Source organism: Phyllobates terribilis, unplaced genomic scaffold (assembly GCF_046119375.1).
Source record: "Phyllobates terribilis strain yellow unplaced genomic scaffold, ASM4611937v1 Scaffold_11__3_contigs__length_659146591, whole genome shotgun sequence".
Taxonomy (NCBI): Eukaryota; Metazoa; Chordata; class Amphibia; order Anura; family Dendrobatidae; genus Phyllobates; species Phyllobates terribilis.
The window spans coordinates 651991874-652008395 of NW_027362771.1; the positions used below are offsets into that span (position 1 = coordinate 651991874).

Genomic DNA, 16522 nt, shown 5'->3' on the forward strand with positions numbered 1-16522 from the left:
CTTGTATGCAGGAGAAATGCTCACCTGCTATGAGCGCTGACCACTAGGTGGCGCTCATAGCAATTGAGACATGACAACCACAGGCATCTGCTGCAGACCCCGAGTTGTCATGCCCACCCATTGGTGACCCGCGATCACGTGACGGGGTCACTGATGGGCGGGGCTTAGGACTCCCGGAAGCGCGAGTTAAATGCCACTGTCAGAGATTTAACATGTTAACAGCCGCGGGTGGATTGCGATTCCAATAATCAGCTGACATGTGCTCGCTTCAGTGCGGGCTCACCGCCGGAGCTCCCGCTGAACCGGCCTTCCCGACCTGGAGCGTACTATTACTGACCAGGTCGGAAAGGGATTAAGGAACATCCTTTCCAGGGTAAAGACTTGTGTATAAGGTAAAATAAATAACCAAAAACAAAAATACTCCTCCACACCTTCGGCTATGTTCACAAGTAGCATTTTTTATGCGTTTTTGCACTTTTGCATTGCTTTCAACCGTGACAAATGCATTCACCGGGAAATGTCATTTTAACATTTTACAACCTTATCTGGCCATGTGCTGTGTGACACATGCATACAGTGCTAAAAAGACATGGGAACAGCATGGGGAAGACCCCTGGAAGCATCTCTGACACCCAGGTCACTGCCTAAAAGTGTGCCCATCAGAAGTGATCCTTGCCGCATCAGAAGATGCAGACTTGCAACTATCCCTGTGCAAGTCCTTGTCCCAGGGCAGTGTTCAATTGTACCTCCCCATAACTTGCAATACAAGCGCAAGTATGAAGCCTGCCACCCACCCACCCCCAGGCTGCAATACCATACTGCTAGCTTGCTTGCACTTGAAATTGGGCCTTTTAGGCATGTGGAGGTGGAATCTGGCCACCACGTCATGTCTGCGTCGGTAGCCTGGTATTCATACTCAGTCCCCAGCCGCCCGGACGCCGGGTTTCCACGCTTGGTCCCCAGCCGCCAGGGGGCGGCCGGGTGTCCATACTCAGTCCCCAGCCGCCTCGCGGCCGGGTGCCCACACACAGTCCCCAGCCACGTGGGGGTGGCCGGGTGTCCATAAACGGTCCCCAGCCGCCCCTATTTGTCCCGGTGCGCCTTATACACAAGCGCGTATACCAAAACATTACCTGTGCCCTCCCCAGTGCATTTAGTGGGAAGGACAGCCTAACCACAAACACGTGGACAAGTGAATGTGGCCAGGAATGGTCCATCTCACTGACGCCTTCACACTGGGTTAATATTGTGGAAGCCGGGACACAGTTGGACACTGGGATGCAACACGTCCTCCAGACATAGAGGATTGCGGGTCCTGGGTCAATCAGGCTTCAACACAAAGTTCAGAAGGTAGACAGCAGCAGTGGTCGGCCTCCTACACAACGAGTAAATTATTCATGATCATGAGGCCATTCACCTCCTTAGCTTTCTGTTCCTTGGAATGCAAGCGCATGTATGTAGTAGCAGCTAGGCCTGAGGTGGTCAGCGTTTTGGCGCATATCCTACCTCCTCCGAGGATTGCTGGATGTTTTCCTGCTACTATCCCAGTTCTATGACTCCCGTTAAAACAAAGCTTCAGGTGATGAATGATGGATGAGGTGGTGGCAAAGGAGAAAGAGCAGGAGGAACAGGGACCATTCACATCAATATCAGGCCAGTCAACCACACATGTCTTGTAGGATATGTTTCTGTACCAAAAGGAGCGGTTCAGCTACACAGTTATAAGGCATACAGTGAATGCAATGCCTACCAAAAATTTCGAGGCACTCCAATGTCCCTTGGAAGTGACATGGAGGTCAGAGGGCCTTAACTAAACCGTTTTTTCCATTTATAGCAACTGGGTCTCCTGTACACTGTTGGCCTAAGCAGGGAATGGAAGGCTTTCCAAAAATTATGAGGAACTGCAATGCCCCTTGAAACAGACGTGGATTACAGCGTATTAAAAACCTTCTACCCATTATTGGGGAGTGGGTCTCCCTTAGTGTTCGCCTATGCATTGAAAAGCAAAAGCTGACAAAAATTAGGAGGAAATGCAATGCCCGTTGCAAGAGTCGTGGAGGTTAGAGGTAATTAAAAACAACATGTCAATGCCCCTTGGAAGAGCTGTGGAGTTCAGAGTGGTTTAACAAGACGGTTTTAATGCCCCTTAGAAGAGACGTGGAGTTCAGAGTGGTTTAACAAGACAGTTTTAATGCCCCTTGGAAGAGTGGTGGAGGTTACAGTGGAATAAAAAGACAATATCAATGCCCTGTGGAAGAGACGTGGAGGTCACAGTAGCTTAACAAGACGATTTTAATGCCCCTTACAAGAGCCATGCAGTACAGCATATTAAAAACATTATTCCCATTATTGGGGAGTGGGTCTCCCATAGTCTTTGCCTATGCCTTCCAAGCAAAAGCTGCCAAAAATTAGGAAGGGGGAACTTGCAATGTCCCTTACAAGAGCCATGCAGTACAGCATATTAAAAACATTATTCCCATTATTGGGGAGTGGGTCTCCCATAGTCTTTGCCTATGCCTTCCAAGCAAAAGCTGCCAAAAATTAGGACAGAGGAACTTGCAATTCTGGCAACATGGACCACGGTCACCCTGGTGGTATAGTGGTCGTGGAGGCTGAGGATAAGGAGAAGAGCATAAAACAGCCGAAATGAGGAAGCGTATACCCATGTGTGGGTGTGAAGCGATGCATGGGAATACACCTCCCGAAATAACACAGTGTATTTGACTTTATGTTACTCTGCTGTCATTTGGTGGTGATGAGAAGTCTGGCCCAATCCAGCCCTTGTTCATTTTGATAAGGGTCAGCTTGTCAGCATTGTCAGTTGACAGGCGAGTGCGCTTATCAGTTATTGGATACCCAATAATTAAAAGGCACAGGGGAATCACGGAGGACGCTGGTACGATCGGCAAGGTACTCCCTCACCATATTTTGAAACTTTCCACTCCTTGTGAGAGTACCCCGCGCCTCAGGGCCTGTAAGCTGGGCGGGTTTCAGAAAACTGTTCCAGAACGTTGACAGTGTTCCCCTGCCTCTGCTGGATTGGAGTTGCATCTCTCTCGCCTGTACGCCTTGGTTGGGCAACGAACTGTGACCTCTGCCGCTAGCGTGTTCAGATGGGAATTTTTTTAAGAGTTCTGCAGCAAGGACCTTCTGGTATTGCCCCATTTTTGTAGACCTCTCCACCTCAGGAATAAGAGAGTGAAAGTTCTCCTTGTAGCGGGGGTCTACAAGTGTCACCAACCAGTAATGACTGTCACCCAACATTTTGACAACGCGAGGGTCACGGTTAAGGCAGCGTAACATAAAGTCAGCCATGGGTGCCAGACTGGTAACGGGCAAGACTTCCGTGTCCTCACCAAGATGACGACTGATAGTGTTGAGCAATCACTAAAATGCTCGGGTGCTCGAAGCTCGGGCCGAGCTTACCGTGATACTCGGGTGCTCGACCCGAGCAACGAGCCCAATGTTAGTCTATGAGAGACCCGAGCATTTTTGCGGTGGCACCCCCGGCAGTCTGTAGAAAGCCTAAAAAGTGCCCAAAACGATAGTGACAGTGCTCAAAAGACATGGGGGCAGCATGGGGATCGCCCCTGGAAGCATTTCTGACCCCCAGGTCACTGCTGTCAACAACGTGGTCAGAGGTATTAAGCCACTTTTGCGGGCTCACAATAAAACGTTCAAAATCGAAACTGAAACGGTTTTCCTGTGAAATATGTTAAGGAATTTCCTTTCCAGGGTAAAAACTTGTGTATAAGGTAAAATAAATAACCAAAAACAAAAATACTCCTCCACACCTTGGGCTATGTTCACAAGTAGCATTTTTCATGCGTTTTTGCACTTTTGTATTGCTTTCAACCGTGACAAATGCATTTACCGGGAAATGTCATTTTAACATTTTACAACCTTATCTGGCCATGTGCTGTGTGACACATGCATACAGTGCTGAAAAGACAAGGGATCAGCATGGGGAAGACCCCTGGAAGCATCTCTGACTCCCAGGTCACTGTGTAAAAGTGTGCCCATCAGAAGTGATCCTTGCCGCATCAGAAGATGCAGACTTGCAACTATCCCCGTGCAAGTCCTTGTCCCAGGGCAGTGTTCAATTGTACCTCACCCATTCCTTGCAATGCAAGCGAAAATATGCAGCCAACCACCCACCCACCCGCAGGCTGCAATACCACACTGCTAGCTTTCACTTGAAATGGGACCTTTTAGTTTGGAGGAGGCCGAAGCTGGCCACTACCTCATGGCCGCTTCGGCAGCGAGGTATCCATACTCTGTCCCCAGCCGCCCAGCGGCTGGGTGTCCACGCTCGGTCCCCAGCCGCCAGGTGGCGGCCAGGTGTCCATACTCGGTCCCCAGCCACCCTGATTTCTCCTGTCACCTTCCCCCACACTTTTCTTAGCCTGGCCTGCTTTAGGGCAGCATTGGACGAGCCCACCAGAGAACCAGACTCCTCCGGTGGGCCCTGGCTTCTCCATCAGGGGAGTTGAGAGTGCCTAGGTGAGGAGCATGATGATGATGATAGAAGTTAGCATCTGCTTTGTTTTCTTGGAATGCAAGTGACGCGCCCCTGGGCCTGCTGTGTCGCGCAGCGTCTCGCGCACGGGGGCTTACCCGGAACCGGATCAGATGAGGGTTGTAGTCTCCGAGTGGCGGGGACCCGGTCCGTGCCCAGGGAGTCAACTCAGTGTGTGGCAGTCTTGATAGATGTTATTTGAGTGTCGACTACGCCACCCGTTGATTTGCAGCTATGGAGCTGCCGCTGCAGGGCAGACCGCTGAGGCCGGTGTAGAATTGTGCAGCGTGATAGTATAACCCCCAACGGGAGGGGTATGGCCTCAGGGCAGCCGACGTGGAAGATGAGGGTAGCAGGAACCACTCAGAGACGGTGCGGTGTAATTCAGGGTCTTTACTGGTAACAACGATAGACCCTCCCGGAGTACTTGCTAGCGAACGGGGCCTGGTCAGTCCTTGAGCAGATGGGATCTCCCCTGGCCAGGCGGAGTTGTAGGCCTCCCAAACTGACTGTACTCTTCTGGCTACCTTGCTAGAAGCGGATATAAGTAGCCCACGTCCCTGAGTGTACCGTGTGGTGCTCACCCGTATGGCCGGTGACTCGGGGCCTTCTAATGGCTTCCGCTCCACGATGGCGGCGCTGGTCCCACGCGTGTGACCGTGCCTTCGGGTTTCTGGGCCTGAGGACCTGAAATCCCCTGCCGGTCGGCTTCTGCTGCTGGGTAAGAGTTAGTCCCCACAGCCTCGGACGCCGGGTCCGGTAAGAAAGCTTCTCAGTCAGGGCGAGCTCTGCAGCTGCCAGCCCCTGACTTGTAGTAGTATTGCTCCCACTGAGCTTCTGCTGTTTCTTCCTGTGACTGTTTCTTGTCTCTACTCTCCTTGACTGACTAACCCTGCTTCAGCCCCGGGTTTATATAGGGGAAGGTCTTCCCCTCCCAAGACTGGGCAGGAGGTGTGGCATGCACAGGATCCCTGACCAAAGGACCTCCCACCTGCTCTCAGACATAACATTACATTACTGTGGGAAACCAGACCCCTGGGGTGCCACATTCCCCCCTAGTGAAATTTAGTACTCCGGGACTAAACATATTTTAGAAAAACATAACAAGATATAACAACAATAATAGTACAATAAGAAGAAACACATAAAGGTGGTCACGGCATGTCCGTAACCGGGTGTAGTCTTTGAAGAAAAGCAAGGTGTCCATTTCACCAAAACAGGGAGACGTAACCAGGTAGGGGTTTGTCCTGCCCCGAGTCCTTAACAGTCTTTAGTCCGTCCTGGGTTACGCTCCAACTATGTACAAAGGATTCCCGGTAAATCCACCAAGGACTCCTACAAATAACTAGAAACACAAAATTATACACAAGCAACAATACACAGGTAAACATAAATAAAACAATTTATACACTTCAAATCCTCCAACGTGCGGGTAACTGGCCTCTAGTGGCCCTAGTGGACCTACGGAGCTGACTGTCTAGCCCTGAACTACAGGGTGTAGGAGCTGTCAAGGGTAAACTGGGCAGCTGTCTACCGGCTCTTTGGCTCACTAGGGATATGGCAGGCTCACTGCAAGCAGAGGGTTGATCCTCCTGGTCTGCGGGTGTGGGGTCTTCTGCCTCCTGGACCGGCTGTTCTTCCAGCTCTACCTGTTGCTCCGTAGGTGCTTGGGATGCTGGTTGGAGGAAGGTGAGTACGGGTACCACAACTGCACCATTGACTTGAGTCCAAGACCGAGGGAAGTCCCCGAGCACAGTACTAACCATATCTTCCCTTTCCTCTACGGGTCGATGGTCTTCTTGTTCCTCTTCAGGGTTCCTCAGTTGTTCGGGACACTTCTTCAGGTGGTCCCGGGATACAATGGCTGTAGTTTCCCCTCCGTCTTTACTGATGGTACAAACCTTCGGGTTCTCGTGGCTTGAGGGCAGTACGGTGTACGGGTCCTTCTCCCACTGGTCGTCCAACTTGTGGAGCCGTCTCTTCCTCTTCAAGACCTGCTCTCCGGGTACCAGGGGAACAGCGGGAGCATACTGGTTGTAAGTTTTCTCTTGTCTTTCCCTAGCCTGACAGAGACTTCGCTCCACGCTCTCCTGTACTCTCCGGTACTGCTGCTGCCTCTCTGTGTCCCAGTCTGCTTCTGGTGAAGTGTCCTCGGGTGTCAGGACTCCCATTTCCAGGTCAACAGGTAACTTACCAGGTCTTGCCCTCATTAGGTAAGCCGGGGTACAGTTGGTGGAACCTACCGGGATGTGGTTGTATAGGTCCACCAGATCGGGCAGCTTCTCAGGCCACAGACTGCGTTCTTCCAGGGGCAACGTTTTCAGAAGATCCATTACCACCTGGTTCATTTTCTCACAAAGTCCATTAGTTTGCGGATGATAGGGTGTCGTCCTTATCTTCCGGCAGCCATACAGAGTGCAGAATTCTTGGAAGACCTCCGCTTCAAAGGCAGGTCCCTGGTCTGTCAACACTTGGTCCGGGTACCCGTGTGGACGGCAGAAATGCTGCTGGAAGGCTCTCGCTGCTGTTCGAGCTGTTAAGTCCTTGACGGGGACGACAACCAAGAACCGGGAGTAGTGATCCACGATGGTTAGTGCGTAGACGTAGCCACTTCTGCTTGGGGTCAGTTTTACATGATCCAAGGCTACCAGTTCCAACGGCTGCCGGGTGACGATGGACTGCAGGGGAGTCTTCTGGCTGGCACGATCCTTCCTTCTTAGGTTGCACGGGCCACAGTCTCTGCACCACTTCTCAATGGTTCCCCTCATGCCTACCCAGTGGAATCGCTCGCGCAGCAGGAACTCCAGCTTCTTCCACCCGAAGTGTCCAGCTCCGTCGTGGTATGCCTCCATCACCATGGCTGCGTCTCTTTGTGGCACCACTACTTGCCAGAGTAGTTCATGCGTCCGGGAGTTAACCATTCTGCGGCACAACTTCCCCTTGTAAAGGAACAGTCGACTCCTCTCTGCCCATAGTTGTTTGGCTTCCTCCGGAGCGTCTGGTTCAAGGCAAGCCTCCGGGCGAGTCAGCATCTCCTTCACCAGTCGGACGGCAGGGTCGCTGTCTTGCGTTTCCGCCCAGTTGTAGTGAGGTAAGAGGTTCAACGTAGCAGCCTGCTTACTCCTTACCCGGTGGGAGTACTGGATAGTCCCATGACGGTGGAACGCAGGGAGTTCAACTTCTTCCAGTCCCTCCGGATCTTCTCCTTCGTCCGGCAGGTTGGGCATCCTGGACAGGGCGTCCGCGTTGGTATTGGAGCGTCCGGCCCGGTATTTGATTGTGAACTCGTAGTTGGACAGACGGGCCATCCACCTCTGCTCCAGGGCACCGAGTCTTGCCGTGTCCAGGTGTGTCAACGGGTTGTTATCCGTGTACACGGTGAACCGGGAAGAAGCGAGGTAATGCTTAAAGCGCTCGGTGACTGCCCATACTACGGCCAGGAACTCTAGCTTAAATGAGCTGTAATTCTCGGGATTCCTTTCGGTGGGTCGCAGCTTTCGGCTGGCGTAGGCGATTACTCGTTCCTTCCCCTGCTGGATCTGGGACAGTACGGCTCCTAGCCCGATGTTACTGGCGTCGGTGTAGAGGATAAAGGGCTGGCTATAATCCGGGTACGCCAGGATTTCGTCCCCCGTGAGGGCCATCTTCAGCTGGCGGAAGGACTCTTCTTCCAGCTCCTCCCATTTGAAGGGCGGCTTCTGGTTCTTGGCCTTCCGGGACTGGCCTATCAGGAGGTCCTGCATAGGTGCTGCCTTTTTGGTGAAACCGGGAATAAACCTTCGGTAGTAGCCTACCAACCCGAGGAACTGCCGCACCTCTTTTACGCTGGAGGGGCTTGGCCATTCCTTAATTGCGGTGATCTTATCAGGGTCGGGAGCCACTCCGTCAGCGCTCACCACGTGTCCCAGGTACTGCACCTTTGGTTTCAGGAGGTGACACTTGGAGGGTTTCACCTTTAGGCCGTAACTCGCCAGAGCTTCGAACACTTCCGCCAGGTGTTTCAGGTGGTCCTCATACGTCTTGGAATATACGATGACATCGTCCAGGTACAACAGGACCGTCTCGAAGTTTCTGTGGCCCAGACAACACTCCATTAGTCGTTGGAAGGTTCCTGGTGCGTTGCAGAGTCCGAACGGCATGCAGGTGAACTCGCTAAGTCCCATCGGGGTGGTGAATGCGGTCTTCTCCCGGTCCGCCTCTGCTACAGGAACCTGCCAGTACCCGCTAGTGAGATCCAAGGTAGAGAAGAAGTTAGCAGATCTTAAAGCAGCCAATGACTCCTCTATCCTTGGTAAGGGGTACGCATCCTTGTGTGTGATACGGTTGATTTTCCGGTAATCTACACACATCCTCATGGTGTTGTCTTTTTTTCTGACTAAGACTAGTGGAGCTGCCCAGGGGCTACAGCTATCCCTGATCACCCCAGCCTCCTTCATGTCTCTAAGCATCCCCTTGGCGTGTTGGTAGTGTGCAGGGGGTACGGGTCGATACCTCTCTTTTATGGGAGGATGGTCTCCCGTGGGGATGTGGTGTTCTACCCCCTTGACTCGCCCGAAGTCTAACGGGTGTTTACTAAACACTCTCTCGTACTCTTGAACCACCCGATAGACTCCCTGTTTCTGATGTGAGGGAGTGGAGTCAGTACCCAAATGTAGTTGCTGACACCAGTCCTCCTTTGTTTTCTTAGAGCCGTTACCTTCCTCCGGGTGAGATGGAGGCAAGGGTTCCACAGATTGTATAGCATTTTGGTTAATGGTATATAATTTGGCTAGCGTGGCATACCGGGGCAGGTACACTTCCCTCTTCCCGATATTGATTATGCGAACGGGCACCCTCCCATGGCGTACATTAACCACCCCCCGTGCTGTCAAGATGGTGGGCCTACTGTCTGAGTAAACTGGTTCTACCATTGCCTGGTAATCTCTACCTCTCAGACCAATAGCTGCCCGGCACCAAATCATCATTTCACTTTTTGGGGGCATGGCAATAGGAAAAGGGTCACACATTCTTACGCTACCAATCTCACCGCCGGAGAGTTCCACCTGTTGCCGTCGCATCAGTGCCCGGATCTCTTTCTGGAGCACCCGCTGCTCGCCGGAGCTGGCGTTCTTGGCAACCTGCTGTAAAAGGAAAATCACCTCTGCAAGACAATTTTCAATTACATTAGTTCCTAGAGTTATTTTTGGGTGACTCTCATGTTTGTCAATATCTACAATGATTAGTCCCTGTGCTGCCAGTTCGACTCTACCGATTTTGATGGTCACCTCTTTAAATCCGATCTGTGGCACGGGCTGGCCATTGCTGGCGATGATACTCAAGTCGTCGTCAGGGTAGCGGGTAATATCCGAGTCATTCCAGTACTGCTTAAAGAGCACGTACGGGATGGTGGTGACCTGTGACCCGGTGTCCAGTAGGGCACTCATGGGAATGCCATCCAGTACCACAGGCAAGACTGGACGTCCTCCCACATATCTGTCGCGCCAGTTTGATGGGCCTGGTGATCTTTTTCCTGGGGGTTGGCCCTCTACCCCAGGTTGTGCCCGTTTAAAGAACAGTACCTTGCCATATGTCCGGGTTGATTGCAGCGGCGGCAGATGGGTCGTCCGTCTTCGCTGTATCGGTCACTGGGTCTTCCTCTGGCCGGTGGGGTCCTCCTTGGTCGACGCCACGGGATGTCCTCCGGTCCGGATGCCAGCTGGATCTTCCCTGGGGTGGAAACCTGTAAAGACTGCACAGTTCGGGTTAGCGCAGCAACGCTCTTAGCTAGCTCTTGGACCTGATGGTGTAGGTCTGGAGCCGGGTCATTGTCCAAAGCCTGCGCATCAGCTCCCACAGGCCCTGCCGACAAGGGCGCCGCCTCCTGGTGGTAAGTGCTAGCTGGGCGCCTGTGGGTCACAACGCCACCTGGTGCCGGTTCTCGGAGCACCCGGATGGCTCTGTCCTTGAACTGTGCAAAGCCCAGATGGGGATCCTGTAAGGCCATCGCCCGCAACTGGGTTCGGTGGGCATTACAATATAGTCCCTCTATAAATTGTTCGGTCAACAGCCTGTCCTCGTTTCCCACTCCATCAGGGTCGGTCTGCTTAATGGCCCTCAGGGCCTCTTGTAGGTTTAGTGCATAGTCCCTTATACTCTCATGCGCTCGCTGTTTGCACCCGTAGAATCTAAGCTTAATCTCGGCTGAGGTGCGGGTATCAAAGGTATCCTTCAGCCGGGTTAGTATCCCTGCGACAGTCTTCCTCCCAGGTGGCCAGGATTTTACTTCCCTTTTGGCTGCCCCGGTTAGTTGGGCCACCAGGATGCTCACTTTTTGCTCTTCTGTGAGGGGGTACACCTGGAAGAGGCTATCCAGCTTTTCTCTAAAGTCATGCAGGGTATGTGACTCCCCTGAGTACTGGGGTAGCCAAGCTGCTCCCGGGATATAGGGCATGGTGAAGGGCATAACTGCAGCAGCGGTGGCGCTGGCGGGGGTTGAGGCAATGAAGCTCTCCTCCGCATCCGACATCTTCCTCCCCCCTAGTGGACCGTGGCCTACCTTGCGATGATCCTGTTCCGTAGGCCGCGGCTCCGCAGTAGATCGTCAGGGTTGAGGACCTTCCGTCGCGCTCCGGTGACGTCGGCGTCTGCTGGGCTCCTTCCAGGACCTTACGCAACGTCCGGACGTGAGGCGGGGCTTCAGTTCTCGCGCGCTTTCGGAGTCCACGCCCCTCTTCTTCCCGCGCGGCGTCCTCAAGATGGCGTCCAACGGCGGGAAAACTCCACGGATGGCGGGAAGAAGGCTGAAGATGGCGCCGGATGGCGGGAATCTTCACAGATGGCGGGAAGAAGGCTGAAAATGGCGCCGGATGGCGGGAATCTTCACCGATGGCGGGAAAACTTCACGGATGGTAAGTTTTAAAAGTCTCTTTTTCAGGCACGCAGTACCCGGTGGTTGCGGGCACGAAATCCTGCCGACTATGCCAAAGTTGACGCGCCCCTGGGCCTGCTGTGTCGCGCAGCGTCTCGCGCACGGGGGCTTACCCGGAACCGGATCAGATGAGGGTTGTAGTCTCCGAGTGGCGGGGACCCGGTCCGTGCCCAGCGAGTCAACTCAGTGTGTGGCAGTCTTGATAGATGTTATTTGAGTGTCGACTACGCCACCCGTTGATTTGCAGCTATGGAGCTGCCGCTGCAGGGCAGACCGCTGAGGCCGGTGTAGAATTGTGCAGCGTGATAGTATAACCCCCAACGGGAGGGGTATGGCCTCAGGGCAGCCGACGTGGAAGATGAGGGTAGCAGGAACCACTCAGAAACGGTGCGGTGTAATTCAGGGTCTTTACTGGTAACAACGATAGACCCTCCCGGAGTACTTGCTAGCGAACGGGGCCTGGTCAGTCCTTGAGCAGATGGGATCTCCCCTGGCCAGGCGGAGTTGTAGGCCTCCCAAACTGACTGTACTCTTCTGGCTACCTTGCTAGAAGCGGATATAAGTAGCCCACGTCCCTGAGTGTACCGTGTGGTGCTCACCCGTATGGCCGGTGACTCGGGGCCTTCTAATGGCTTCCGCTCCACGATGGCGGCGCTGGTCCCACGCGTGTGACCATGCCTTCGGGTTTCTGGGCCTGAGGACCTGAAATCCCCTGCCGGTCGGCTTCTGCTGCTGGGTAAGAGTTAGTCCCCACAGCCTCGGACGCCGGGTCCAGTAAGAAAGCTTCTCAGTCAGGGCGAGCTCTGCAGCTGCCAGCCCCTGACTTGTAGTAGTATTGCTCCCACTGAGCTTCTGCTGTTTCTTCCTGTGACTGTTTCTTGTCTCTACTCTCCTTGACTGACTAACCCTGCTTCAGCCCCGGGTTTATATAGGGGAAGGTCTTCCCCTCCCAAGACTGGGCAGGAGGTGTGGCATGCACAGGATCCCTGACCAAAGGACCTCCCACCTGCTCTCAGACATAACATTACATTACTGTGGGAAACCAGACCCCTGGGGTGCCACACAAGCGCATGTATGTAGTAGCGGCTAGGCCTGAGGTGGTCCGCGTTTTGGCGCATATCCTACCTCCTCCGAGGATTGCTGGATGTTTTCCTGCTACTATCCCAGTTCTATGACTCCCATTAAACAAAGCTTCAGGTGATAAATGATGGATGAGGTGGTGGCAAAGGAGAAAGAGCAGGAGGAACAGGGACCATTCACATCAATATCAGGCCAGTCAACCAGATATGTCTTGTAGGATATGTTTCTGTAAAAAAGGAGCGCTTCGGCTACACAGTTATAGGGCATACAGTGAGTGCAATGCCTACCAAAAATTTTGAGCCACTCCAATGCCCCTTGGAAATGACATGGAGGTCAGAGGGCGTTAACTAAACCTTTTTTTTCGATTTATAGCAACTGGGTCTCCCGTGCACTGTTGGCCTAAGCAGTGAATGGAAGGCTTTCCAAAAATTATGAGGAACTGCAATGCCCCTTACAAGAGCCATGTGTGGCACCACAGGGGTCTGGTCACCACAGTAATAGAGATATTACGTCGGAGAGAAAGTGGGAGGTTTCCTGGTCAGGATCCCTTAAACATGCAACATCCTCCTGCCCCAGTCCTGGGAGGGGAGAATTCTGCCCTTATAAACTGGATCTGGGGCGAGGTTGAGTGAGTCAGAGAACAGTCAGAGTCAGAGTGAGAGCAAGGGAAAGTAACAGCAAGGAGCTCTGTAGGAGCTAGGAGCTAAAGACCAGGGGCTGGAAGCTGAGCAGAGCTCGCCCTGGCAGAAGACAATAGGAACCGGACGCAGGAGTCCGAAGCTGTGAGGACTTATATATCCAGCAGCAGAAACCAGCCGGCAGGGGATTTCAGGTCCTCTGGCCACAGAAGCCCGGAGGCTCAGTCACAAGCAAGGGACCAGCACCGCCGTCGTGGAGCGGAGGCTAACAGAAGGCCCCAAGTCACCAGCCATACGGGTGAGCACTACACGGTACACTCAGGGACGTGGGCTACTTCTACCCGCTTACAGCAAGGTAGCCAGGAAGAGTGCAGACAAACGGGGAGGCCTACAACTCCACCTGGCCAGGGGAACTCCTGCTTGCTCACAGACTGACCAGGCCTCTTATGCTAGCCAGTACTCCTGGGAGTGTCTACCTTATAATCATCAGTAAAGACCCTGAACTGCACTGCAAAGACTCTGAGTCATTCCTGCTGCGCTCGTGCACCATCACCCCCATCATCCACACTCACTGCCCTGAGGCTATACTCCTCCCGAGGGGAGTTATCCCATTCTATGCTGCGCACACAACACCAGCCTCAGCGGTCTGCCTCGCAGCGGTGGTACTCCCTGACCGCAATCCACGGGTGGCGCAGTCGGACAATTAACCTCAAAACCTAAGAAAGACTGCCACTGGTTTGACCAGCCTGAGCCACGGGACCGGGTCACCGCCACGGAGACTACAGACCCCAGAGACCCGGCACCGGGTATCCCACACACGTGTACACACGGCCCAGGGGGCGCGTCACATGCAGTACAGCATATTACAAACATAAGTCCCATTATTGGGGAGTGGGTCTCCCATAGTATTTGCTTATGCCTTGAAAGCAAAAGCTGCCAAAAATTAGGACGGAGCAACTTTCAATGCCCCTTACAAGAGCCATGCAGTGCAGCATATTACAAACATAAGTCCCATTATTGGGGAGTGGGTCTCCCATAGTATTTGCTTATGCTTTCCCAGCAAAAGCTGCCAAAAATTAGGACGGAGCAACTTGCAATGCCCCTTACAAGAGCCATACAGTACAGCATATTACAAACATAAGTCCCATTATTGGGGAGTGGGTGTCCCATAGTATTTGCTTATGCCTTGCAAGCAAAAGCTGCCAAAAGTTAGGATGGAGCAACTTGCAATGCCCCTTACAAGAGCCATGCAGTACAGCATATTACAAACATAAGTCCCATTATTGGGGAGTGGGTGTCCCATGGTATTTGCTTATGCTTTACCAGCAAAAGCTGCCAAAAATTAGGACGGAGGAACTTGCAATGCTGGCACCCTGGTGGTATAGTGGTGGTGGAAGCTGAGGATAAGGAGAAGAAGATTAAACAGCCGAAACGAGGAAGCGTATACCCATGTGTGGGTGTGAAGCGGTGCATGTGAATACACCTCCCGAAATAACACAGTGGATTTGACTTTATGTTACTCTGCTGTCATTTGGTGGTGATGAGAAGTCTGGCCCAATCCAGCCCTTGTTCATTTTGATAAGGGTCAGCTTGTCAGCATTGTCAGTTGACAGGCGAGAGCGCTTATCAGCTATAATTCCCCCAGCGGCACTAAAAACACGCTCCGATAGCACGCTAGTGGCAGGGCAGGCCAGGACCTCCAAGGCGTACAGAGCGAGTTCATTCCAAGTGTCCAGCTTGGATACCCAATAATTAAAAGGCACAGAGGAATCACGGAGGACGCTGGTACGATCGGCAAGGTACTCCCTCACCATCTTTTGAAACTTTCCACTCCTTGTGAGAGTACCCCGCGCCTCAGGGCCTGTAAGCTGGGCGGGTGTCAGAAAACTGTCCCAGAACGTTGACAGTGTTCCCCTGCCTCTGCTGGATTGGAGTTGCATCTCTCTCGCCTGTACGCCTTGGTTGGGCAACGAACTGTGACCTCTGCCGCTAGCGTGTTCAGATGGGAATTTTTTTAAGAGTTCTGCAGCAAGGGCCTTCTGGTATTGCCCCATTTTTGTAGACATCTCCACCTCAGGAATAAGAAAGTGAAAGTTCTCCTTGTAGCGGTGGTCTACAAGTGTCACCAACCAGTAATGACTGTCATCCAACATTTTGACAACGCGAGGGTCACGGTTAAGGCAGCGTAACATAAAGTCAGCCATGCGTGCCAGACTGGTAACGGGCAAGATTTCCGTGTCCTCACCAAGATGACGACTGACCATGCTCTCCTCCTCCTCCTCCTCTTCCTCCTCCCCCCTGTCCTCAGGCCACCCACGCTGAACCGACGGTATGACACTTGTACAGGTACTACCGTCTACAACGCATGATAACAGCTCCTGTTCTTCCTCCTCCTCATTGTCCCCCAATGCACGTTGGGATGAGATGAGGCTGGGCTGTGTGTAATCGCCCGCTATGGCTTCTTGATCCATCTCATCATACTCTGGCTGCAATGCCTCCTCTTTAATTCTCTGCAGAGAGCGTTGCAAAAGACAGACAAGTGGGATGCTGACACTAATGATGGCGTCAACGCCACTCACCATCTTGGTGGCCTCCTCAAAGTTTGTCAGGATGGTACATATGTCAGACATCCAGGTCCACTCCTGAGGTCTTATGTGTGGAGTCTGACCTGAATATCGACGGCCTTGTTGCAGCTGGTACTCCACAACTGCTCTCTTCTGCTCACAAATCCTTTGCAACATGTGGAGGGTAGAGTTCCAACGTGTGGGGACATCACACACCAGTCGGTGTGCCGGAAGCTGCAAACGCTGCTGCAACACAGCAAGGGCGGCGGAAGCTGTAGCCGACTTGTGAAAATGAGCTAACAGGCGGCGTACTTTCACGAGCAGATCTGGCAACTCGGGGTACGATTTAAGAAACCGCTGAACCACGAGGTTAAGCACATGAGCCAGGCATGGTACGTGTGTGATCTCGCCTCGCCTCAGAGCCGCCACCAGGTTACAGCCATTGTCACACACGACCATGCCGGGATGTAGGTTCAGCGGTCTCAGCCACAGATCTGCCTGCTCTTTCACAACTGTCCACAACTCACAAGCAGTGTGAGGTTTATCACCTAAGCTTATGAGTTTCAGCACAGCCTGTTGCCGCTTGGCTGAGGCAGTACTGCAGTGCTTCCAGCTTGTAACTGATGTGGTGATATCTGAGATGGAGGCTGAACATGAGGAGGAGGAGGAGGATGCGCAGGAGCTGTACACTGTGGGGGCAACTCTGACTGACATAGGGCCCGCAATCCTCGGTGTGGGGAGGATGTGTTCCGTCCCAAGGTCCGACTGGGTCCCGGCTTCCACTATGTTTACCCAGTGTGCCGTCAGAGAGATG

At 53.0% G+C, this 16522-nt stretch overlaps 1 protein-coding gene across 4 annotated transcripts in view; it reads left to right on the plus strand.

Moving 5' to 3' along the window:
* The window catches only part of LOC141167189 (phospholipid scramblase 1-like), a 477203-nt gene that overhangs the window by 187207 nt on the left and 273474 nt on the right, over positions 1-16522 (plus strand). The window lies entirely within an intron of this gene.